This window comes from Equus caballus, chromosome 15 (genome assembly GCF_041296265.1).
Source record: "Equus caballus isolate H_3958 breed thoroughbred chromosome 15, TB-T2T, whole genome shotgun sequence".
NCBI lineage: Eukaryota > Metazoa > Chordata > Mammalia > Perissodactyla > Equidae > Equus > Equus caballus.
Genome location: NC_091698.1, coordinates 75,939,736 through 75,964,174, shown reverse-complemented (window position 1 = coordinate 75,964,174; position 24,439 = coordinate 75,939,736). Strand labels below are relative to the sequence as shown.

Below are 24,439 nucleotides of genomic sequence, written 5' to 3'. Positions count from 1 at the left end.
AGAGCATACAGTCAACTCTCCCATTCAGACAATTTGGGTTGGGGATGGGGAAAGACCTCTGCAACTGCAAAGCTACCAAAATAAAGCTTCCCAAGTCTTCATTCATAGAGATGAGTGGGAAATCCAGGAATTCTAGATACATGGGGAAAACCAACAGCAAGAAGGAGAAGGATTAAGTAATTCAGTGGACTCTAGAGGAGACAAGAAATTCGGAGAACAAAAAAGAATTCCGTTCTTAAAAGAATTCTGTTTTATATCTTGGGGAGAAAACCCCCAAAAGTACAGTAGTCCCCTCTTATCTGCAGAGGGTACATTCCAAGGCTCCCAGTGGATGCCTGAAACCGTAGATGGTACTGAATCCTATATGTACTATGTTTCTTCCTATACTTACATATTTGAGGTGTGACAGCAAAAGCAGCATGAATTTCTTTTTCTTTCTTCAAAATTTCAAGGATAGAAGATTCATTCTTACCAGAGATCTGAACAACCTCAGTGTACAATTGTTTTTCTCTCCTTATTAAGCTAAGAACGCTCACCTTTTCACTTAAACGAAGCACTTTACGGCTTCTCTTTGTCATATCCAAATTGCCAGCATTGCTATTCTTTGGGGTCATTATTAAGTAAGATAAGGGTTGAAGGCAAGCACTGCGCCACAGGCAACAGTGGATCTGATAACCCAAATGGCTACTAAGTGACTAATGGGTCGGTAGTATATACAAAGTGGATACATGGGACAAAGGGATGATTCACGTCCTGGGCGGGACAGAGCAGAACAGCGAAAGGTTTCATCAGGCTAATCAGAATGCGGAGCAATTTAAAACTTACTAATTGTTTATATTTGGAATTTTCCATTTGATATTTTCAGACAGGCGTTCGGGGGAGGAGCGGTAAGTGAAACTGTGGAAAACGAAACCGTAGATGGGGGGATACTATACATTACATTCACAAAAAAAGAACAGGCAGCTATAAGAAGGTAGCAAATCAGAAAATGAGAGGCTTTTGGAAAATTGCAAATAGGATTGCCAAAATGAAAAATTCAACAGAAGGGATATATAATGGAACGATCTCAACTCAAGACTGAAATAATGGTCTAGGGATGAGAATGAGATTAGAGGCGCAGACAGGCAGATTTTTCTTTTTATTTTATATGTTTTTATATTATTTGAATCTTTTAAAAAAGAAAGTATTAGTTGAGTAAAAAAGAAGAAAAAATTTAAAAATAGAACTCTGACCCAATAGTTCTACTTTTGATAATAACTCTCAAAAATTAATTTTAAGGAGTTCACTCCAGATGCAGATTAAAATGTATGTACAAGAGTATTTAATACACCTTTATATTTATAATAGCAAATCATTAGAAACAATCTAAATATCGAACGAGAGCAAAGTGCCTTAATAAATTGTTAGACATTCATATGATAATATGCTATGCTATTATTAAAAAATCATGCTTTCATAGAATATATATAAAGTTGGGGAAAACATGCAAGATATATTGGGAAAAATAGGATAAAAACTGAATGTCTTCAAAATAGAAACTACAACCTAATAGTCCTTGTGATTATCTTGAAATGATATTGGTTTTTACTTCGGTGTTGTCTAAAGGTTTTATATCTAAAATCTATCGCTAATTTACTCAGAAAAGAAAAGGAAAAGATGAAGTAGCAAGGAGAATATGGATGCAGTCCACAGGGCCCCTCTGTGTCTCTCTCTCTGAGATATATCTTTCACTGAATCTATGAGCTGGGCTAGAAAGAAAACCTATATTGAAAAAGATTCTCTTCCTTTCTGCAGCAGAAAGTGTGTTTGCTGTTTTGTAGTTTTTTTGGTTTTGTTTTGTTTTCATTCGGTGCAACATTGACATGCACCCATTCCAATAAGTCATATTTATCTCAACCCAGTCATTTTGTAGGAGCAAAATCTTTATATACTCGTGTATGGAGTGACACACACAATCCCTATACACACAAGCACACACACACACAATCTATTCACGTGTTTTCCAGCCAACAAGTGTTGTGAAGTGTTAAATTTTTCTTCATTTTTGTTTAGCTCACATCTGGCAGTTTGACAAGTACACATACACCAGAGCATTTTGCAAAACTGATAATCTTTCTTTGGTCTAAATTTTGTAAAATTTTAATTAATTGGTCCTTTTTCACATTCTTGTTGTTTTTAGAAATGAGATTATTCATCCATTGATTAAAAAAAGCATTTTATTTTTCTTTATGAGTTGTGATTTGATGTTTGTAATGTCCTTGCAAAGCATAGGTATTGTACTATTTTTTCCCCAAAGTTACTTGATTAGAATAATAACATTATTTTTCCTCATAGTAGCTCTCCTGTTTCTTTTATTTTATGTAATTGATGAAGAGATCACAATAATTTTGAGAAGTCCATTGAAACAGGGCATTGATTTATTTGGAACTGGTTTTTAGTGTGAGGATTCAGAGCCACTCAACACACTTATGGAACTTTATTTTCTTTGCAAATCCATTTGATAAATCACCACTTTATGTTTAAATATAGGAACTTTCATCTACTCTGCTTTCTCAGGTTTTCATGAAATCAATTAAGTGTAGTAGAAAAACATGGGCTTTGGGGTCAGACGGGCTTCAGTTGGAAGTCTGGCTCCACTATGTCCAAACTGCATAATTCCAGGAAAGTTACTTCTCTGAGACTCAATTTATTTATCTGCAAAATGAGGATAATATTAAGGAATAAATAGAAGGATATTTGACAAAGATAAACAAAAATAGGAACTAATATAGAGCTTGGATCCAAGTTGATTGACTGTTTCTCGTTATGTACACTTTGCTCTGGCTATTGTTATTTTTAATATGAGGGGCTTGGTATTCTGTTTCACTGAATATAAGTTGGGAGCCTTAGCATCCAGTCTGGTTTACCACTATCTGGCTGGAGTGACCCTGCGCATGTTTCCTAACTTGTAATATGGGGAAGATAGAGGAGATTACCAAGGCTCCTCCCAGCCCTGAGTGGGAATTTTGAGTAAAAATCTTTTACTTTGCATAGTCACCTATGTGACAAACATTATGACCAAAGAAGACTAGGGCAGGCAATTAGCAATACTGTGGAATTAGCAATACTACTCTTAATGAATATCTTTGTATTTAGGGCTGGCTAATCTTCTAACCATCTTTAGAAGTTGGAGGGCACTTCTTAAGGTCTCAACTATCATGGACCCTTCAGGGAACGAGATTTAACCATATTTTTTTGATTGCTTGGAGCCCAGGGGTCTTTTGAGGAAAACAGGTGAACTCTGTCCATTTTTAGAGTTTTGATATGTACTGAATTTTCTGAAGTACTCAGGGGGTCTACAGGAAGCCAGAGTGAAGAGAGGGACAAAAAAATCATATGTGAGGGAGAATTTTGGCAGTTTGGGCCAAGCTGAGAAGCAGGGTCTAAATATTAGAGTTCAGAGATTATGTGCATATGAGCCCAGATGTGGCCTTTACTCCCCAGATACACCTGTATCACTACCAGGCCTTCTTCCCAACCATGCGGTGCCTGCCCGTCCTCCAGAGACTGCGGGAAGAGAGAACTAAAGAGACCCACGCTCTGCGGGGGAATCCCTAGCGCAGGAGCTCTTGTGAGAGGCAGATGTTTCGCAAAGGTCTGGAGACGGGGAAGAACAGCTGAGCTTGGTGGTTTAGAGGAGACCAGTTGGCCTTGAGTGAGTAGTGGCCTGTGGGTGATGGAGCAACAATGGTCAACACGGCAGGACAGAGGAGGGCAGGAAGAGACCATGATTACTTATGTGACATCTCCACCCTTTTCTTTGTGACTACTAGGGGAATCAATCCGAGGATCCCCCAACAGCCCTGGAAATTCTTTGGACTGGTTGGGGAAAGTAATTCCAAAAAAAGATTGGACTTCCGGCTAGGAAGTAGGTATGTGTGTATGTGGGGTGGTGGTAGTGGTGGTTGTGTTTCGGTATCGAGTATGGAGATCTGGGTCGTATTTGTAACCTCTCTGTACTTACTGGTTGGTCTCGCTTGGGATGTACTGGTTGTCCCCAGTATTTAGAATAGTCACTTTCTGCTGTTACCTTCTATTTTACCTTGTTTATGGTAAGTGCGTGTTGCCTACTGTGTGTGAAACTTACACTAAGTGCTGTGGAGGCCATTGTCTTGGCTTTGACTACTCACTGTCCACACTGCCTGGTCTCAGAATCCTGCCTCCATGAGGGAAACTGCTTCTTTCGTCCTTAGATATTTCTCCACAGATAACACAAGTGATGGTTTAGAGCAGTTCTAAAATATGATTTCTATTGTTAGAAATATTTGAGAAAAGTTAGAACAAATAGTTAAGTTAAAAAAAAGAAAAAGGAAATGAGAAAATTCTTCCACTTGGAGTTAACTACTGTCAATGTGGTATAAACTTTTATAGTCTCCTTTTTATGCATATTTATTTTTTCGACAAACATTGAGTCTACTGCATTAACAAAAATGAGTCACTCTGTATATGCAGTTTTGTAATTTGCTTTTTCACTTAGCAATACATTGTGAACAATTTTCCATGGATAAATGTAAAATCGTTCCTCAGTTGCGTCTTGCAAATCGCCTGACCCTTTTTCTTGGGGATGCTCCCTTTAATTAAAACTCAACTTCCCTATACACATCTTTTCCTTCCATCTCTAAATTTGCTTATTCCAAGAAACCCATTTGTTAAAAATTATGAACAGAAGGACTGAAAGAAGAGAAATCTTTCTTTCCATTTAAGAACCACATAAAAATGCTCTGCATGTATATTTGACATTATCATCTGCTTCACAGATTTCTTTGGCTGGTCTCCATTTTAATTGTTTTGCTCTCTGCCACGTGTACTCTAGGAAACTATCAGCTCGCCTTCACCGGGGAGATGTGGCAGAAGAGAGTTGAGAGATGGTGGAAGGTGGGAGTAGGGACACGGAGAAGAGTTGAGATTAACCACCACTTGTTCCTGATCCAGGGACTGGGGTTCGCGCGAATGTCAGCATTACTCCAGTGAGCAATCGCATATTGAGAAGATTTACTTTGGAGGCAAATTTGCCTTTTTCTTCAAACCAGACGGAATCTAAATGGCCAAATGTAGCCTTTTATTTTTGGGGGGCAATGCTTTCTGCAGAATATTAATAGATGTCACACATTAACAAAAAATGTTAGTGCTGCCTTCAAGCACACTTTGGAAATGCTGTATTTTAGATAAACACATTTCTTCAATGCAGGACTTCTTGGAGCATTTAGCGTGCTAATATGCACTGTGACTCTCCAAGAGAGGCAGGTAGTCAACTTTTCTTAATCTCACACACTCTTTCTCTTTTGATGTTGGGTGTACACGTATTAATTAACAACTTTGGAAAATGCTAGTCTTAGATGTACGGTTCTCTACTGATACTGAAGTCAGGAAAAAACAAAAGTAGTTTCATTGTTCTACTCAGGATTGAGATATTATCTTGTAATTTGCCTTTCTAGGGGCGTAAGTTATCTTCTAAGTGGGAGGTGGGGTGTGACAGAAGTCATTCTTGGGGATTTTAAGTGAGAAACTCTAAACTGAGATGCTTTCCTGAGCAATCTTTGAGTCAAGTTGGTTTTTCCCTTGCTCTCCTTGCTTGCAAAGTTTGCAAAATAACAGGTGCTGGCTGATAGATGAAAAGTGTGATTATAAGCCTCAGTTTCTTCCCTTTTATATTCTTCAAACTCTTCTCCTTTATGGGGGCTGTCATCCTGGAATGAGACCCATGCAGCCTTCTGTCCTGAAGCCAACTAAAGGACTCTCCAGTCACCTTCCCAACCCACTCTTGAGATTTACTGCCTTAGGCTCCTTTGGGAAAGTCCTTAATGAGCCTTGCAGCCTGGAGCTGTGCTTGGAGCTGCCTCTAACCACAACTATTCTTATCAAAAAAATTTACCAGAAAACTAAGACCCCAGAAGAGGACCTCTGATGGAAGAGTGGTGGGTATGTTAAAAAAAGGAGGCAGGGCAGCATTCCTGATCATCCATAAATTAAAACAAACAAAGGAAAATCACATCCAACTGTAGTCAATTGCTTCTGTAAGAGAAGGAGTGTAATTCGAAGAGGTTTATGTATTTTGGCGGAGGATGGGGTGTGTGTGGGAGTTTAAAAGCATAGAATAACATGATCAGGAACCAGCTCCAGCCGCTGGCCAGCTTGTGCTTCCTTACTCTGTCCAGCTAGTGTGCCTTGAGCCAATTTTTTTTTCTTCCTTCTTTATCCCTATTTGATCTCTCCCATGTCTGAGACACCAGGGGGTGTTGAAAGAAGGGCTGCATGTGACCGTTGTAACATCTTACATTTCATAATTAGGAACCATTTCAAAGCACAGTTGTACATTGTATTCCGTCTTATTCTTAGACTAAGCCTGTGAACGAGCATAGGATTTGTCCCCACTTTATGGATGGGGGATTGAAACATAGAGACAAGCCTGAAATCATACAGCAAGTTAATGGCAGAGCCAGGAGGGGACTCCTGGCCACAGCCAGGGGTCCAGGCTTTTTTGATCTAGGGCACTCTGGGCTGCCTCACTGGCCTCTGGGCCTTGACAATGAAAAAGGACTAAACTTTGGTCACCATAGTCCATCCACTGCAGGTTGAGTCAAGACCATGAAGGGTGTTTATTAGAAAACTTTTTTGGGGCCGGCCCGGTCGTGCAGTGGTTAAGTTCACACGTTCCACTTGGGTGGCCGGGGGTTCTCCAGTTCAGATCCTGGGTGTGGATATGGCACCGCTTGTCAAACCATGCTGCGGCAGGCGTCCCACATATAAAGTAGAGGACGATGGGCACGGATGTTAGCTCAGGGCCAGTCTTTCTTAGCAAAAACAGGAGGATTGGCAGCAGATGTTAGCTCAGGGCTAATCTTCCCCAAAAAAAAGGAAAAAAAAGAAAACTTTTTTGAGTCACCTCTCAGCACTGGGGCTTGAGTTGGGATTGTGGAAATAAACGAAGACTACTCAAATGAGAATAGGCAAAGGCTATTTATTCAGAGCTTGCTGTCACAAGGGAGTCAGTCACCATCATTTGCATTTGGCAGAGACAAAGGCAGGCAGAGGAGTGGAAAAGCTTTCTAGCAGAAAAAAGAGAATGCTTTAGGTATGCCCTGATTGGAGGCTGTTGACATGGGGAAGTTTCGATGGGCTAACTGGAAGTGGGGCATCCTATGGGATTAGTTAGGGGTTCATATTTGGCTTTCTCTGGCTGGTCCTAAGTTAGAAGTGAGGGCAGAAATTAGAGAAATATCAGTTATTAGTCAAGTCTTGGCCGTTTTGAACTGATGGCTACAGGGGTTGTTTTTTGGCTTCCTGGACTGGTGCTTCAGACAGTAAGTTCGCATGTTGTGGGTCACAGTGCTGTTTTTATGTATAGTCCGGCCATTGTCTGTACATTCAGTTTCTTAGGATTCAGTGGGGTGAAGGAACAAGGAAGGGATCTGGGAAGTGCATGGAAGTGAGGGCTCTGACACCACCTGGGAATTATTAAGGTTCTTCCCCTACCTTTTGGGCCAGGGGCTGCGGAGTGTTATTAGGAGACAGAAAGAAGGGGGTAAAAATTAATCATGTAGTCTTATGATCCTCTTGCTGGCCCAATTTCGTTTCACTGTTTTCAGTTTCCATTGTTTGAGAATGACTTTAATGCAATGGAGTACTAAACTTTTACATGTTACTAGCAAGTCTGGACCCACAGCTCTACCACCTGGTCCTGGATACTTTGGGTATTTCTTGATTCTGGTTACTTGGAGAAATTCTATGTTGACTGGAGGAAATGGGGCTGATTTCTTAAAGAAGGTGACTTAAGAAAGAAACTTTCAAGAATGGATAGATTTTGGGGCAAGTTAAAAATGTGCTTGAACGTGGAAAGTACAGGGCAATAGGAGCAGTGTGGGCAAACGTGTGGAATAGAAATAGATTTTGTTTACAGAATGGCAAAGAGCCCATTATAGGAGTAAGATTGGTATGGGGTAAGACTGGAAGGACTTGGAATGCTCTTCTGAGGACCCTGGATTTTATTGGTGTGGGAAGTCTTCATGTTTTTGAACAGGATCTGAAGTGATCAGAGTTGCATAGTAAGGAAGATTACTCCGGCAGAAGCGTGTGTGTTGACTTTGAAAAACAAGGCGGGGTTGTAAGTGGGGAAACTAGTCTTTTAACTGTTTTCAACAAAGAAGAAAGTTTGAATGGAAGTGATCATGTCTTTTGGAAGGTAACCGTCAATATACTCCAAATTAAATGTTTTTAGGACATTCAGCTTTCATATGCACATGACTCATGAACCTGTTCCAGATCTTACATGGGGTTTCTGAAGCTATTCCTCAGACTTGGCTGTAAGCCTGGTAGAGCCATCAATAGCCAATCCTAAAGTGCATCTGGTGACAACAGGTAAGATCATGGGGAGAAACCATAGGAAGTAGAGGCTGGAAGTACCAACTGAGGGAGCAAAGAAAGACAGCTTGCTTTGTTTGGCAAAGGGCAGCAGATATAAAGTGGATTGTTAAACAGCAAAATGAGGGGAGAAATTTAAAATTATTTTCTCAGAATATGTCCTTGAAACTCTCGGATTATTATTTTTTAAATATTTAAAATTGTGTAAAGATTTGACTAAGTTTGTATCGACCTAAAACTCGGATTTTGGGGATAAACGTCAAATATTAGGTTATTTTTGTGTAAATGTTCTAAAAGCTTTAAAATAAGCACATAATCCCTGGTCTGATGCATAAATTAATCTTACAGAAGAAACCACACGAGTTTTCAAAGATGCGTGCATGAGGATGTTTTTCACAATGTTATTTATAATAGTGAAAAATAGACACAAAAGGCAAACAATTAAATATATTATGATATATTTAAGCTATGAGATATGCAGCCTTAAAAATAATGATATAACTATATGTTGACTTGGAAAGACATCCATGGTATGGTGTGAAGTTTTACAGAAGGGAGGTATCCAAACTATGCATATGATATGTTTCCATTTTAGTAAGAATATATATATTCTAACTAACTAGCTAAACATATATATATTCCAGATGTTTATACATATGTAAGAACATTAAGAACATTATTTATATATATATATATTCCAGATGTTTATACATACATAAGAACATTAAGAACATTATATATATAAAACATCTGGAAGGCTACACAGCAAATACTAACAATGGTTTTATGTAGGCAATTTAACATAGCTTCTTTATTTTCTTCTTTAAATATTTCTGTATTTTCTGGATTTTTTTTTGCCTTGAGAAAATAGAAATTTATTTATTTATTTATTTTGAGGAAGATTAGCCCTGAGCTAACATCGGCCTCTAATCCTCCTCTTTTTTTTGCTGAGGCAGATTGGCCCTGAGTTAACATCCGTGTCCATCTTCCTCTGTCTTATATATGGGATGCCTACCACAGCATGGCTTGATAAGCAGTGCGCAGGTCTGCATGCGGGATCCGAACTGGTGAACCCCGGGGCCACGAACGTGGACGGTGTGAACTTAACCATTGCACCACTGGGCCAGCCCCTAGAAACTTACATTAAAAGTTTACTTCTGTACAAAGAAATGGATAATTTGACCCTCCTGGAACTTCTTTGGCATAAAAATAAATGGTATTTACTCTTTTTCTAATATACATATGCATGTTTATAAATATCCAAATATTTATAAATTGCATAAATTTATATATGGTGTGTGTTTGGATTCCAGTAGCTAAAAATACACATCTGTTTCTATAAAGGCTATACATGCATTACATGCATAGTTAAGGAAACCTAGAAAGTATACTTTTCTGATGTGGTTAAATTTCCTTTTGTAAGAAGATTGAGTGACTCTGCATAACAGTGTGTTTTTCCTTAGAAATTACACTCCCTTCCAGGTGGTAAAAATCACTACCTTAGCCCTGAATCTTTCAACCTGAGATTTGCAGGGTAGTTGCATAGCAACTGCTGTTGGTATAAATGACTAGTCTTGGTTCTCTGGGGGATAGTATTGATTTGTACAATAAAATGGTGCATTCAGATCCTTTGCTGGTTGTAATAGGATAAAAGAGCTGCATGAGCTGGGACCTGATAGGAGCCCTTTGGAAAAAAGACTCAGTGGGATGAAGAGCATGAAATTTGTTCTGTTGGAGATGGTGGATTGAAAATACAGGGCAGCTGTCAACACTGATATTCAAGGATGCTAATTCCAAAAGAAATGAATCATTTCCCTTGTTTCCATCAACTTTTACTGAGTTCCTACCAGGTACCAGGCATTGTACTAGTCATTAGGGATACAGAAATGATAATATGTGATCTCCACCATCTGGGAGCTTACACTCTAGTGGTAAAGAAAAATACAAAAATTAATACCTTCAGTACCTGATGCTAAGTGAGGTGCTATGGGACACAGGGAAAGGGTATCAGTGCCACCCGGGGATTGTTCCATAATCGTTTCTTGAGCAGTGACTGTGTGCCTTGGTGTTGGGGATTTAAAGATGAGTGAGACTTGGCTCCTGGCCATAAGGATTTTCCAGTCTGACAGGGGAGACAGAAAAAAACAATTCAATCTCATAAAATGTGGTAAATGCTTGGCTAGCAGAAGGCTTAAAGTACAAGGGCAGAGAGATGGAGAATGATGAACAATTAGTGCCTATTTAATACTTTACTGTTTGCAGAGCCTTTAAAGTATACATTACCTCACTTGATGCTTACGAACAGGTAGGATTTATCTGTCTCTTATTGACGAGGAAACTGAGGTTTGGTGATGTTGTGACCTGTCTAAGGTTGGTGTATTAGTAACAAAAGACCATATACTGGCTAGCTTAAACAACAGACATTTATTTTCTCACAGTTCTGGAACCTAGAAATCTCAGATTAAGGTCTGGCGGGGTCCGTTTCTGGTGGGAACCCTCTTCCTGGCTTGCAGGTGGCCACCTTCTTCCTGTGTCCTCAAGTGGCAGAGAGAGCTGGTGAGCTCTCTGGTGTCTCTTCTTATAAGGACACTAATCCTATTGGACCAGGGCCCCACCTTTATGACTCATTTAACCTTAGTTATTTCCTTAGAGGGCCCATCTCCAAATATAGCTATTCTAGGGGTTAGGGCTTCAACATAGGAATTTCGGGGGACACAAACATTTAGTCCATAACAGTTGGGCTGTGAACCTAGGGCTTCAGCCTCTAAATTGTGTGTGTGTGTGTGTGGTGTGTATGTGTACTTCCTATGCCATGCTAGGTCTAAGAGGTGTTTTTCCCAGTGTGATGAATCAGTGACTTTCTCATAACACAGAGGACATAAGGAGCTCCGACATTTTGTGTCTCTGGCTGTGCTCCCACCTCTAGCTTTCCTTGGGGACTTCGCAAGATCTGGTACTTTCCACAGTGCCGTGGGCTTATGCACCAATGCATCAGTACTCATTTGGGGCTTGTCACTTGGAACCTCCAGTTTTAAGGAGGGGTGGAGAGAGAACAGGGTTTGTGGGGCTGGGATGGCGGGTAGAGATCAGGACCTGTAGGCTAGTTCCGTTTCAAAAGATGAGGATGCTTGGGTCAGGTTCCCTTTGTCTGGTCCAAGGTGAGACTGCAGCTCCAGGACCATTTGGAGGAGGAGGGATGGTGGAAGTAGGAAGGGTAGCAGTGAGGACGATAGCGCTAGGAAAGGGCATTTGGCCAACAGCAGTAGCTGCTGCTCCATATTACCTTTCCCATCCTCTTACCCTCCCCTTCCAGGAGAGCAAGACACTTCTTCCTGCTTGTGTGGGGCTGATCTCTCTTTTCTTGGCCTCCTCCAGCCTCGTGACCTTCAATCTTGACTGCATCTTCAAATTACCAGGTGGATATTTAAATAATGTTAGCACCCATGCTCTGTCCTTAGAGATTCTGATTTGACTGGAGTATGACCTAATGTTTCTATTTTCTGAAAGCTTCTCAAATGATCTTAGTATGCGGCCAAGGATGAAAATTGGACACATTCCCTCTGCCCGTTTTTGAGGGCGTGGGGCATACAGTGTGACCCTCAAGCTTCTGAAAGCCTGCTCTATTTTGAGCCTCTCAAGACCTGGGGGGCAGACAGGTCTCGTGACCTTAAAGATGAAAACCTGGAACTGCATTGGGCCTGTGCATTGGAAGACATCAGCTGGGAGGCATGAGGCGCAGGTAGAAAGAAAAGCCAACCTTACTATGAAGAAATCAAGGGGGAATGATTTTAAGTTCCTTTGCTGATTTGGGCAGACATGATTTCACTTATTTATTCATTGAAGAAATATTTACTGAACATCCATTACGCACCAGGTGCTGGGTTAAGAGCTAGCCCTTGGCATGTGGCAGGGGCTGGTGATGGTGGCACAGGCAGAAGGCCACTCCCTTTGGGGCCCCGCCTTGGGTAGTGGCTCTTTGGGGAAGTGTGCATTATCAGAGCATTGTAGAAGCAGAGAAAGCACTGCCAGGCACAGTTTTCTCTGCCTACATGACTCATATACTGAAAGAATGAAACTAATTTGTTTTTCTATTTAAAATTAAGCCTAGTCAGAATCTGTAATCCTGTCGGGATGAAGGTTTACAAACTGTAGAAAAGGGTAATTATGGTAGATTTGAACAATGGCTTGGCGACCAGGAAGGGAGAACACATGGCTTTAGACTCACGCATTCCACTCTGGCAAAACTGACCGCTCTGACACCCACAGACGTCCATCCATCTCTGCGCAGGGACATTCCACTAAACAAAGCCAGTTGATAGCTCACATTCTGAAGATTTTTCAAATATTATTACTAAGGCATTTCCCATTGTTTTGTTTTAATTCAAATGGGTTTTTATTTAAGATGTAGAGGTCATAAGTTTTATATCCTTAGGCTTGATTTAAAGCCTAGCCCTGATGGATAGTAAACAGTGGTCTCATTTTCTTGTAACAATAGTTCATGACATTGCAGTAAGAAACTAAACTTGGCAGCTGAATATAATGGAAAGTGTATGGTCTTTGGAGTTGAACTGACCCTAATATGAATCCTGATTCTGTCATTTACTTTGCTGGGATCTAGGACAAATTCCTCAACCATTCTGAGCCTCTGCTTCTTCACCTTTACAATGAGGATAGCAACATGACAAAGTGTATACATGCCTCGAACAGTGCCTAGTGTGTAATTGGCTTTTGATGAATATTCCTTTCTCTTTTTGTAATGATATGACATATCCATCCTCAACCTCCGGGCCCAGGTTTGAGGAAGCATAGAGCGCACAGAAGGTCTTGGTTGAAATTCCACCATGGAAAAAGAGACCATCTAATTTCTACCATGAATTATATATATCTAAGGAAGATAAATAGCATGTTTCTTATGTGTGTAAATTACATTTGATTTTGTATGTTTGTAAATGGTTGAATGATAGGCAGATACAATGGCTTTATGTTGAAGTAACAAGAACACTAGTAAGAGTTGTCACTAGAGTCTTATCTATGTGCCAGGCACTCTACATATGTTATCTTTTTTTATCCTTACAACTCTCAAAGAGATGTATTATCCTCTCTATTTATAAATAAGGAATCTAAAGAATAGACAGGTTATTGTCTTTCCCAAAGTCATACACCAGTGGCAGAGTTGAGATTCCAAACTGAAAGTTGTCAGCGCATCACTGAAGATGATGGCGGTTGCATGTAGAATATTATTTCTTGACTAAACTCAATCATGAGGTTAGCATTCCAGGACTGATATGCTGGAACTTGCTGAATAAATGAATAAATAGAATGAGTGCCTGCAAGCAGGGAGTGTTTAGCTGTCTAAGGGGATTATTTTTTGAATGGGGGCTTAAGCTGAGTGAATGGAGTAATGTCCCCTAAAGAACCCAGGGCCCTTTGGGACACTGGTATCTACACTGCAATGAATTACACACTAATAATTTTAATGTTTACCTTATAGTTCATTGAATGGATGGACAATTATTTCCTTAATTGCTTTTGGGGGACATTTTGGTTGAGTACAATTTTTCCATATCAATGGGCTCTTTTGAATGCTTTCCTGAATACTTATTTTGGTTTCTTTAACAGTCTTTGCAAGCATATATTTTGGGTGACATGTACAGTGTTTTGACATTTATGTTCTAATGACATATAAAGGCTTTAAGATTTATAGTAAGACTAGAATTCATCCAGTGAGTACGTTGAGCAATAACAGAATATGCACTTTGTAATGATAAAAGTCTGAATAATTTTTCTGTAGTCAGCCTAATTACTTCAACTGATCTTTAACATGCATGAGCTTAATTCCTAGTAAGAGCAGAAAGCTTGGATTCCATTCAGGTCTCCCTTCATACTTATCTTCAATAATTTAATCTTTTTCCGAGTATCAGTCTGTGGTTGGTTATGTTTTCTCCATTTATATACATTTATCCGGGTCAAAATGTGGTTGGAGTGATGACATACAAGGGAAATTCAGGACTCTTGACCCAGAGCCAGAGGCCAGAGTAAACATTCCTATGTCTGAGATTTTGAGTTTGGGGAAGGTCTCTGGACCTGTCCCCTCAAAATGTCAGGAGCTTACCGCATTTCCAAAAAAGGATGGTGCCTAGAAAATGTAGCCTTTGTTGATAAAAAATACATTGCGATCATTACATGGACATTTGAAATATCTGCCTCTTTTAAAATTAGGCAGATGATGTTAAAAGGTTGTTGGTGGTGTGGATGAAGGAGAGAGTGGTTGGTGAGTAGGATCTTAAAAATAGTTCTTTATTAGGACAAGCAAACAAATACAAAAAACAACATTATTAAAAGGACAGCAACACAAAACTTATAGGGCTCCACATGAATACAACCAACAGCAGACTCCGGCCCTCCTGGTTTACATAATCCCACAAATGACCCAAGGAGGGGATTAATTGGTGTCCATGGCCAAGAGGAACTGACAGGGTCAAACCTCCAGGAGTCCCCGCATTTCTGGGTTCCCGTTAGATTTTATGGCCTGTCTCAAGCGGTAGGATCTGGCGAGAGTAAGACAAAAGACTCTGTCATTCAACTTTCAAAAGGGCTGGGGGATGAGGCAAGGCCATGCTCTGTTAATAATCCTATGTGCTGTGGACCGCAGTGTGAGAGTCCGAAGGTATGAGGGCGGGAGGAGGCTGCAGCAGGCATCTCGGCCTGGGATCAGTTTTAGGGAGTTTTGCATAAAAGTATTTACTTTTGGAAGATAGTATTAGCTCACTTATTTCCTATGGAAACTGGCAAATAAACACCCACTTTAAAATAAACACATGCACATACTTAATTTCTATTTGTACCCTTTCCTTGACTAGTGAGTGAGAAAGGGGTGTGTGTGTGTGTGTTTGTGTGCACTTCTTTGTGGCTACATTTTTGGTTTGCTTCAACCTATTTCACGCTGGCTACCAAGCAGACATGGATGGATGGATTTTGATCAGGGTAAAGGCAGTTTGCCCATTACCTGCCATGGTGAGACTTACGCCTACCAGTGGGTAGGCCTCCCTGAAGTTCAGCTTATCTGTCAACATGCCGACGCAGCAAGATTGATGTGTTTTGAGGTGGAATTGTTTTTCAAAGTCTGTCTGGGCCAGCTCCTGGTCTAGTGCCATGTCTTACATAATAATGTATATCAGGAACCTTCACTGAGAAAGAGACAACAGGTCTGTGTTTCTGAAGTGCCCTCCGGCTTAGGGCGATCCCGTTTGCCCATATACTTTCGGTAAAATTCTTTTTCCAGAAGTCTTAGAGCGAGTCCAGGGTGCAGAAAAGAGGAATGTGTTGTGCTTGTGGGCTTAGCAGTTTATCTGTCACCACTCCTGTAAAAAAGCCAGGCTGTCTGAATGGTGATTAATTCAATGCCACTCTCATTGGGTAACAGGGAGTCACTCAATGCACGTGTTTAGTCAGTCTCTGAAGTAAAAGGTGTGCTGATTTCTACATGGGAGCAGTGAGCCCGACAAAAGGGGACTAGTTCAAGGCTTATAAAGAAGAGTGATGGTGTCCCAGCTCCTCCTTCCCTTGATTTTGAGCACTGTGTCTGTGTGGTATTGCTGCGGGCGTTGTACCAGTTGCTTGTGCTGCATGTCAAATCACCCCACAGTTTCTGTGGGTCAGAAATTTGGGAAGGGCTATGGTGGGTGGTTCTGGCATGGCGTCTCACGAGGGATGGTAGCCAGTCAGTGGCTGGAGCTGGAACAGCAGGCGCCTGCAGGAGCTAAGTCTGGCTGGGCATCTCTCCCTCCATGCAGGCTCCGGGCTTCTCCATGGGGTCTTTCGCTTGGGATAACATGGGCTTCCTCACAGCACGGTGGCCTCAGGGAGGGGCCTGCTTAGGTGGATTCTAATGCTAGTGTTCCAGTGACCCAGGGGAATGTTGCTTCACCCTTTCTAACTTAGCTTCAGAAGTCATACAGTGTCACTTCTGCTGCCTTTCTGTTGGTTCCAAGCAGGTCACAAGAGAGCTTGGAAATAAGGGGAGGGAACACAGCCCCACTCTTTGATGGGAGGAGTATCAAGGTCGTATTGTGGATATGCCATGTCTGGAAAATACAGTTTGTCATAGGTACAGCACTGCTCAAGACAAAAGGATCACAGTAAGGACAGTCCACCTGGAAGTAGGCCTGTCAGAACGCTCTATCATCTCCAAATCTTGTATTCCAGTCTGAATGGTAAAATATACATTGGTCATTCTGTGACATCTGATTTATCTCTTCACGTTTAAAATATTTTATTGAGGTCTAATTACATTCAATAAAATGCAAACATTTTAAGTGTACAGTTCAATAAATTTTGATAAATGTGTACAACTGTGTGGCGATCACCGCAATCAAGACACAGAATATTTCTATCACCCAAAAAATTCCTTGCTCCTTTGCGGTAAATCCCTGCCATCCTTGGCCTCAGGAAACCACTGATCTGGCTTTGTATTGATTAGTTTTGCCCATTCTAGATTTTCATGGAATCTCGTAGCATATGCTCTTTTGTTTGCATAATATTTTTGAGATTTATCCATTTTGTTGTATGTATCAACATTATTGCTGAGCAGTTTCCACTGGATGAATATACTACAATTTGTTTATTCATTTTCCAGTTGATAGACATTTGGATTGCAGTTTTTTGGCTATTCTGAATAAAGCTGCTATGAACATTCATGTACACGTTTTTGAGCTGATAAGCATTTTCGTTTCTCTTGGGTAAATACCTAGGAGTGGGATTGCTGAGTCAGATGGGAATTTTATATGTTGAACTTTATAAGTGACTGCCATTCTATTTTCCAGAGTAGTTGTTTCGTTTCACATTTCCACCAACAGTGTCTGAGAGTTCCAGCAGCTTCACATCCTCACCAAAGCTGACGGTATCAGTCTTGAATTTTAGGTAATTCAGTAGGGTATAGAGGTTTAAATACACATTTTCCTGACGATCAAAGGTGTTGAGCATCGTTTCATGCATTTATTGGACATTTGTATATCTTCTTTTGTGATATATCTTCTGTTCAAATCTTCTGCCCATTAAAAATTTTTTTTTTGTCTTCTTCCTGTCTAATTATAAAGGGAAGATACAGGCTCTTCCTTAGGTATGTGTATTGTGAATATTTTCTCCCAGTTTCTGGATTGTCTTTTTATTCTTTAATGGTGTTTTTGGACTAGAAGAAGTCTTCAATTTTGATAAAGTTTAATCTATAATTTTTTCTTTATATTTTGTGCTTTTTTTTCCTTTTTCTCCCCAAAGACCCCTGGTACATAGTTGCATATTTTTAGTTGGGAGTCCTTCTAGTTGTGGCAGGTGGGATGCTGCCTCAGCATGGCCTGATGAGCAGTGCCATGTCTGTACCCAGGATCTGAACAGGTGAAACTCTGGGCCGCCGCAGTTGAGCGCACGAACTTAACCACTCGGCCATGGGACTGGCCCCTATTTTGTGCTTTTTATCTGCACTAGCTAAAAAAATCTTTGCCTATCCCATGGTCACAAAGAGAATGGTCACATTCTCTCATGTATTTTTCTAGAATTTTTATAGTTTTAACTTCTATTTCTATGATCAATTTTGAGTTAATTTTTGTGTATTGTGTGAAAGGTCAAAGTTTATCTTTTTTTTTTTAAAAATATGGTATCTAGTTTTTCTAGAACTATGTTGAAAACACTATCCTTTATTTATTGAATTACCTTGGCACCTTTGTTGAAAATTAATTGACTGTGTTTGGTTCTATTTCTGAACTGTCTATTCTGTTCCTTTTATTTACATGCCTATCTTTATGTAAATGCCACACTGTCTCCATTTCTGTAGCTTTATAGACAGTCTCAAATTCAAATAGTTTAAGTTCTCCAAATTTGTTATTCCTTTTCAAAATTATTTTGACTATTGTAGGTCCTTTGCATTATGTCACTATAAACGTCAAAAATAGCCTGTTAATTTCTTTAAAAAAGCTTCCTCGGATTTTGATTAGAGTTGCATTGACTCTATAGATCAATTTAGGGAAAACTGACCTATTTATAATATTGAGTCTTTTGATTCGTAAACATAGTACGTCTCTCTATTTATTTAGGGCTTTAAAAATTTCTCTCAGAAAGGTAAAGTAGTTTTTAGTGCAGAGGTCTTACACATCTTTTCTTAAGTTTATGTCTAAGTATTTTATGGTTTTTGATACTATTGTAACTGGCATTGTTTTTGAGTTTTGTTTTACATTTGTTCATTACACTGGCATATGGATTTACGAATGTTTAAAAATATTAATCTTGTATCCAGCAACCTTGCTGTATTCACCTATCAGTTATAATAGTTTTTTATTATAGATTCTTTAGATTTTAAATATGCGCAGTCATGTTATCTGTGAATAAAGGAAGTTTTAGTTCTTCCTTTCCAATATGTATGCCTATTATCATCTTTTTCTTGCCTTATTGCACTGGCTAGGATCTCCAATACAACTCTGAAGGGAAGTGATGAGATCACACGTCCTTGCTTTGTTCCCAATATTAGAGGGAAAACAGTCAGTTTGGAATTATGTATGATGTTAGCTGTAGTTGTTGTTGGTTTTTTTTTTTTTGTAGATGCCTTTTATTAGGTTGAGAAAATTCCCTTCTACTCCTAGTTCACTGAGGGACTTAAAAAAACACATGGTTGTTGAATTTCTCCAACACTTTTTTGCATCTATTAACATGATTATAGAGTTTTTCTCCTTGATTCCATTGATATGGTGTATTACATTCATTGCTTTCTAATCTTGAATTCCTGAGATAATTCCCATTTGGTCATGATGTATTATCCTTTTACAGATTGCTAGATTCTATTTTGTAATCTTTTGTTAATAATTAATGCACATATGTTAATGAGGGATATTAGTCCAAGGTTTTCCTGTAGTATCTTCATCTGATTTTAGTGTCAAGATCATACTGGCTTTTCTTCAGTTTGTGTAGTTTGTGTAAAATTGATAATATTTCTTCCTTAAACATTTGATATAATTTACCAGTTAAGCCACCTAGGCCTGGAGTTTTCTTTGGGGAAAGTTTTAAAATTTTAAATTTAATGTCTTTAAAAGATATAGGAGTATTCAGATTTTAAATTTCTTTTTATGCTAGTTTTTGTCATTTATGCTTTTCAAAAGATTTGCTAATTTATTCTAAATTGTTGAGTTTATTGTCATTAAGTAATATATAATAACATATAATATTCTTTCATTATCCTTTTAATTTCCACAGGATCTATAGTGCTGTTGCATCATATCTCATATTGATAATTTGAAACTTTTCTCTTTTTTTCTTGATTGGTCTAGATAGGATTTCACAAGTCTCTTCAAAAAACCACCTTTGGTTTCATTGATTTTCTCTATTTTTAAAAGCAGCTTAAAACAACAAACATTTGTTATCTCACACAGCCACTGTGGGTCAAGAATCCAGGAGCAGTTTAGCTTGAGGTCTGGCTCAGGCTCTATTATAAGGCTCAGTAAGGACGTTGGTTGGGCTGAAGTCATCTGAAGGGCTGCCTGGTGCTGGAGGATCTGCTTCCAAACTCGTCACCTGACTTTTGTCAGGAGGTTTTGGCTCCTCACCACACGGGCCTCTTCACAACAGCATGACAGCTGGATACCCCTAGAGTGAGCGATCAAAACAGGGAGAGAGAGAAAAACCTCTTTATTCTTTCTCTGTTTTCTATTTCATTGATTTCTGCTCTTTATTATTTTTTTCCTTCTATCCACTTAGGGTTTAACTTAGTGGGGTTTTTTTTTTAGCTTCTTGAGTACGAAGTTTAGATTATTGATTTTAAACCTTGTGCTTTCTCATGTAAGCGTTTAAAGCCATATGTTTCCCTTTAAGCACTGCTGTAGCTGCACCCCATACATTTCGATGTGTTGTGTATTTGTTATCATTCCGTTAAAAATATTTTCATATTTTCTTTGTGATTTCTTCTTTGAGCCATGACTTATTTGGAAGTGGTTTACATAATTTAAAAAAATATGGGGATCTTCCAGTCATATTTTTGTTATTCATTTCTAGTTTATTTCCATTGTCATCAGAAAATACACTCAATATGATTTCAATTCTTTAAAATGTATTGAGACTTCTTTTATGATCCAGCATAGGTCCATCTTGGTGAATGTTCCATCTGCACGTGAAAAGAATGTGTATTTTATCATGTTACATGTAGTGTTTAAAAAATATATCAATTAGGTCAAGTTATTTGAATTTTTCAGAACTTTTTATTATTGCTGAATTAAAAAAAAGTCTAGGGACCGGCTCCGTGGCCGAGTGGTTAAGTTCACGTGCTCCACTGCAGCGGCCCAGGGTTCGGATCCTGGGCGCGGACATGGCACAGCTCATCAGGCCTCGTGGAGGCGGCGTCCCATATCCCACAACTAGAGGGACCTGCAACTAAGATATACAACTGTGTACAGGGGGGGTTTGCGGAGGTAAAGCAGGAGAAAAAAAAGTCTACTTGTTCTATCAGTTACTGAGAGAGGACTGTTGAAATCTTTGTCTCCATGTAGGTTTGTTTGTTTTTCCCGTCTGTTCTATCAGTTTTTCTCCAAGTATTTTGAAGCTCTAAAATTAGATGCGTACACATTTAGGATTGCTTACGTCTTCATGAAGATTGACCCTTTTATCATGAGAAAATGTACCTCTTTCTCTCTGTTAATCTTTCTTGTCTTCATGTCTACTCTGTCTAAGTTAATATATTTTCTCCAGATTTTTTATGAATAGTGTTTGCACAGCATGTATTCTTCCATCCTTTCATTTTTAACATCTCTGTTTCAATATGTTTGAAGTGTATTTCTCATAGACAGTGTATAATTGGGTCTAGTTTTTAAAAAATATTATCTGATAATTTATGCTTTTTAATTGTAGTGCTTGGACCATTTAATATATTATCAATATGTTTGGATTTAAGTTTATCATCTTGTTGTTTGTTTTCTATTTGTCTCATATTTTCTTTTCTCCGTTTTCCTCTTTTTCTGACTCTTTTGGATTGAACAAGTTAGCATTCTATTTTATTTCCAATATTGGCTAATTCCTTTCCTGCTTGTTGGTCATTCTAGTGTTTAAAACATGCATCTTTAAGCCATCATAGTCTACTTTCAAGTAATGTACTACCACTTTACAAGTAATGTAAAAACATTTAAGTTATATACTTCCATTTCTCCCCTCTCATCTTTTGTGCTATTGTTGTCATACATTTTACTTATACATGTATTATAAATCTCACAATACATCATTATTATTTTTGTTTAAACCATATGTTATCTTTTAAAGAAATTTAAAAATGAAAAAATATCTTTTATATTTGCTTGCATACTTACCATCTCTGGAGTTCTTTGTCCCTTTTGTAGATCTGAATTTCCATCTGTTATAATTATTCCTACAGCCCCAAGAGCTTCCTTTTACACTTATTGTTGTGTAGGTCTGCTGATTATAATCTCTCAGCCTGTGTTTGTCTGAAAATGTCTTCATTGTGCTTTTATTTTTTATTTTTAAAGATTTTATTTTTCCTTTTTCTCCTAAAGCCCCCTGGTACATAGTTGTGCTTTTTTTTTTTTTTTTCAGTTATGGGTCCTTCTAGTTGTGGCATGTGGCATGCTGCCTCAGCATAGCTTGATGAGTGGTGCCATGACTGTGCCCAGGATTCGAACTGGCAAAACCCTGGGCCGCCAAAGCAGAGCATGCAAACTTAACCACTTGGCCATTGGGTGGGCCCCTTTGCTTTTACTTTTGAACAATATTTTTGATGGACATAGAATTGTGGGTTTACTTTTTCTCTTCCTTTCAATACTTTTAAGACTGTCATTCAGTTGTCTTTTGGCTTACTTTGTTTCTGATGTGAAGTCAGTGATTTTCTTATTTGTTCTTCTGTGTCAAATGTGGTTTTCTTTCCTCAGGCTACTTTTAGTGTTTTTTCTCTATTTCTAGTTTTCAGCAATTTTAATATGATGTACTTTAATGTATTTTCTTTGTGTTTATACTGTGTGAGCTGTGTTGATATTTTTGGATCTGTAGGTTTATATTTTTCACCAAATTTATAAAAATTTTGTCCATTATTTTATATACCTTCTATTTCTATGTCTTCATGTTCACTGATCTTTTCATTTTTACTGTGTAATCTGCTGTTAATCTCATCAGTAAAATTTTCATTTAAGATAACGTGGTTTTCAGCTCCAGAAGTTCCATTTTGTTCTCTTTTATATCTTTAATTTATCTATTTCTTTTGTTTACATTTTCCTTTAAATCTTTGAACACATTTAATTATCACTTTTTAAAAATCTTTGCGAATTCTGTCATCTTTGTAATTTTGCATATTTTTCTATTGAGTTATTAGTTTTTCTGGCTACATGTCCCATTTTCTTGCTTATCAGGGCTAGTTATTTTTGATTGGATACTGGACATTGTGAATGTCACATTGTTAATTGGATTTTGGTATCTCATTTTAAAGATTGTTGGACTTTATTTTGGCAGTCAGTTAAGTTACTTGCAGATCAGCTCAATCCTTTTGAGGTTTGTTTTTAGTGTGGGTCTGCAGTGGCCTTACTTTAGCGTAGTTTAGCCCTAATACTTCTGGAGTGTCTTCTAAATGCCCTGCTTGTTCAATGAGATTTCTCCACCACAACTGGTTAGAACTTGGATGACTCCCAGCCCTGTATGAGTTCTGGGAATTGTTCGGCTTACAGCTCCTTGTTAGTTGTTCTTTCACTCATAGTTATTCTTTGCCTGGTTTCATGGTGTCTTACCACACATATGTGGAATTGGACATTCTGCCAAAGACTCAAAGGGCCACCTATGCAGATTTCTGGAGCTCTTTCTCTGTGTAACTCTCTCTTCTCTGGTACTTTCCATTGCAGATGCAAGCTGCCCTAGCCTCTCCAAACTCTAATATTATTTCTTCACTTCAGTGAGATCCTGTGATCTACTTGGGTTCCATTTTTATACATTCTAGTCTCCAGGTAGCTTTCTAGCTGGGGCATTTTTAGAGCTAATCTCATTTGTTTCCTTTCTTTCAGGGATCAAGTCCTGTTCAGTCTGCAGTTCACATTTGACAAGAGTTGTTTCATGTATTTTGTCTTTTTAAAAGGTAATTTATAGTAGGAAGGCAAATCTAGTTCCAGTTACTATATCATATACTGGAAGTAGAAGTTATGAAATTGAACTTTAAGGCAAAATTGAATAATCTTTTCCCATTACTTTTTGTAGGCATGTATAGTTTTATCTGATGATTGGTTAACCGAAAAAAATCCTCTTAGCTCAATTTTTAGAAATTGAGAATTTCCAATAAGAGAACTAGACTCTTAGAGGTGAATTCATTTGATGTGTTCTTTGCCCACTGGATAGGACTCCAAAATGATTTGGGAAGAAACTAGGCTTCAGTATCTTTTAACAAATATCAAAATATCCTTCACTTTCTCACTCACTCTGTTCTTGTCCATAGAAAATAAATTCAAAACAGCTGGAAGAGAGACATATCAGATCAGAAGGAATTGAGCTGCCTGGACAGCCAGTTACAGTGCACAAAATTACGTTGCATACCTTTTTGCAGAGCTACTAGTGTGGTATACAAAGAAAGGTCTCTTATTGCTATCTTGGCTAACATTGTGGTTTTATTTTCACATAGTTTGGAAGTTATGACTTAGGAAAAGCCCTGGTACCTGGCTGACAAACCAGTTTACATAAATGTGCTAACCATATACTGGCAGGTGGCCTGGTCTGCTTGCTGGCTTCTGAGAAATGATAAACACAGAGGCCTCACAGACAGATCACCACTATCTCCAGCCTCTGAAAGTTCTGGAATCAGAATCTGGAGCAAGTTCATTGCTCTCTATTTTTACTGGAACAGAACCAAAGAAACTGCCAAAGGCTCTTTCTCTGTCTAACACCCATTACACAATGCAACATTGTTTGTCAAGCTATTGAGTTCTTTATCTGGGTGAGCCTAGGAAGTTAAATATAGATATATACATTGTCTATATGTCTATGTAAATATATATATATTCTATAGTTGTATATATTATATTTAGAGTTTATA

At 38.7% G+C, this 24,439-nt stretch overlaps 1 long non-coding RNA gene across 4 annotated transcripts in view; it reads left to right on the top strand.

Annotated features, from left to right (window-relative positions):
• The first annotated feature begins 743 nt into the window (after positions 1–743).
• Positions 744–24,439, top strand: part of LOC106781704 (uncharacterized) — a 74,383-nt gene continuing 50,687 nt past the window's right edge. For 3 of the 4 annotated variants that reach the window (XR_002800207.2, XR_001378391.3, XR_011426486.1), the window contains exon 1: positions 24,222–24,340. This is a non-coding gene — a long non-coding RNA (uncharacterized lncRNA). Of the gene's footprint in view, positions 888–24,221; positions 24,341–24,439 lie in introns of those variants that run through there. The other variant, XR_011426485.1, reaches the window with a different exon arrangement.